Source organism: Babylonia areolata, chromosome 2 (assembly GCF_041734735.1).
Source record: "Babylonia areolata isolate BAREFJ2019XMU chromosome 2, ASM4173473v1, whole genome shotgun sequence".
NCBI lineage: Eukaryota > Metazoa > Mollusca > Gastropoda > Neogastropoda > Buccinidae > Babylonia > Babylonia areolata.
The window spans coordinates 48536741-48539240 of record NC_134877.1 but is presented as its reverse complement, the minus strand read 5'-3'; the positions used below and the strand labels follow the sequence as shown (position 1 = coordinate 48539240).

At 35.0% G+C, this 2500-nt stretch overlaps 1 long non-coding RNA gene across 1 annotated transcript in view; it reads left to right on the top strand.

Moving 5' to 3' along the window:
* The first annotated feature begins 2302 nt into the window (after positions 1-2302).
* LOC143279478 (uncharacterized) overlaps positions 2303-2500 on the top strand; it is an 11719-nt gene continuing 11521 nt past the window's right edge. Inside the window, exon 1 of the long non-coding RNA XR_013054891.1 lies at positions 2303-2500. This exon is cut by the window's right edge and continues 84 nt beyond it. This is a non-coding gene — a long non-coding RNA (uncharacterized LOC143279478).

Here is a 2500-nt window from a genome sequence, read left to right as displayed (position 1 = left end):
CGAAACAGCGGGGAGTCCTTGAAGAAGCTGACGTGACAATGAGTCTATCAATCAGTGTGGACAAAATAACACGTTGGACCTAAAGACTGTTGTTAGAGGGTGATGATTTTGGAAGGGGTGATGGTAAGTGGACAACAAGAAGAAAGAGGCGAGGAAAGAAAGAACGAAATAAAGAAAAGAACGATGGATAAATGAACGAGTTAATTAACGAATGAATGGATCAATATATCAATCAATCAACTAGTGTTAACCGTGCGGCAGAAAGAAGCAGTAATGAGATCAATAAAGTAAGACTTTTAACAATGAAGTAACGAATCAGATGGAAAATAAAAATGTGAAAGAACTCAAATACAAAGGTAGACTAAAACACAACCACAGGTTTGATAAGGCCATCAGTAAGGTGTTGAACATTGAATATAAGGGAACTAAAGAAAGAAATAATACGCGACTAAATGAAACAATACAAGAAAAAAAAAGCGAAACAAATGTTTATTTCCCAGCCAAGGAACGTTATCCAAAACAAGAAAACATACACCCACACAATACATTCAGCGAAAAAAGTCTCTTTTATAAAAGTGTTCAAAATCGAATAAAAAACAAAGAAACATCAAATGCATTGATCAAAATGAATGAATCAATAAATAAATTAGCATATGAAGGGACAAAATACATAGATAAATAAATGACTGAAACAAAATCGGTATACAAAGCGTTGATCAGACTTGAAACCGAATGACTGCATGAACTGAATAACGAATGAATGTACGAAAGAACGATGAACGAATGGAAGCACAACATAAAACATGACTTTTATAAGGTTGACTAAACTTACCCTGTCTCCCATATCCGATCGTTTTTTGACTCACTTGTGTAAACAAAGTGAGTCTATGTTTTAACCCGGTGTTCGGTTGTCTGTGTGTGTGTGTGTGTGTGTGTGTGTGTGTCTGTGTGTCTGTGTGTCTGTGTGTCCGTGGTAAACTTTAACATTGCCATTTTCTCTGCAAATACTTTGTCAGTTGACACCAAATTAGGCATAAAAATAGGAAAAATCCAGTTCTTTCCAGTCATCTTGTTTAAAACAATATTGCACCTCTGGGATGGGCACAAAAAAATAATAAATGAAGCCTAATCATATGCAAACTGCATTTACTGTTATATTTATAATTTTTGTACTCTCTAAACTTGGCACTTTGATCTGATATTCTGACCCAACAACAAGAGCAGTCATTATTTTCATTTTTTGTTCGAACAGGAACTTCTTTTGCTAAGCATGGAAGTTTTATTTATTTTGCAAAGGTATTGGTGAAGATAGTAAAAAAGGGAAATTAATCTGTACTTATGCCGGGGGCTTAATTTGCTTTAAACTGATCTTTCTCATCTTAAACATTACATTTTGAAATTATACTCAGTACATAAAAAGCTTGTGTATTTTACTCTCAGTGTACAGGGCTTTCACTATGTTCATTCGCCCAAGTGGTCTTTTTCGGAAAATACTAAAATCAATACGACGAGTGGAATTTATAGATCTGTTGGCTAAGCCCTGAAGTTCATGTGCAAAAAATAATGATTGGGTACACATATTTATAAACATTCAAAGCGCGTGCTCATAGGCCTATTCAGTCTTGCGAACGCGAACGACGCCATTTTGTTTCAAGTTGTTGACCTGCCCGTTCAATCCAAAATTCAATTGACATTACACGATAACATGTGATGGAAAGTTGGAGAAGGGGACCGTTAAATATTTATTCAGAGAAAGATTTGTGAACGCCTCATCACTTACTGGATTATGCCCGAAACTGCCATAAAATTATCCACAGAATCAGTCGGTATTCACAGTTAAAAATTGTAACCATGCGAGTTAATACCCTTGAATTGATGAAACAAAAAAAATTCCAGTCTTGACTTTTCTCAAAAAGAAGCCCTTTTCACTTCATACGACGTTTAGAAGTACTTGTACTTGGCTCTACATGTTCTTAGTTTAACAAAATACTCAATTTTCATATCAACTTTAAAACTATAAAACTGGAATGAACATAAAAGAGAAATTGAATCGACCGTGTCAACTGGTGTAACTAAACTTGTACATCTATCTAGATCCAGAGAAAACGGCTAAATGTTGCAGTGTGATTGCGGCGATAGCCACGTCTTCTTTACCGAGGACTTAAAAATATTTTTTTTTATTGTCGTTAAAGATTTTTTGAATGCCCAAGATACACCAGAATCATATGATTTGAACAGCGTTCTCACTGCGAATACTGCAATCGATTTATCGCCCTTTAAAAAAAAGCATGTTTAAATTAAATACTATATTTTTGAGCATCAATACAGGTGGCACGATAGTGCAATGGGTAAGACAGTTTCTTCTGATTCGAATACCTGGGGTTCGCTGCTGCTGTTGGAATTTCTTTTTTTTCTTGTTCTTTTAACCCGAAGTTTTATAATAACATATACAGAACCCTTTTTAACGAATAGATTTTTGGCTCAAGTGTGTAAACAATGT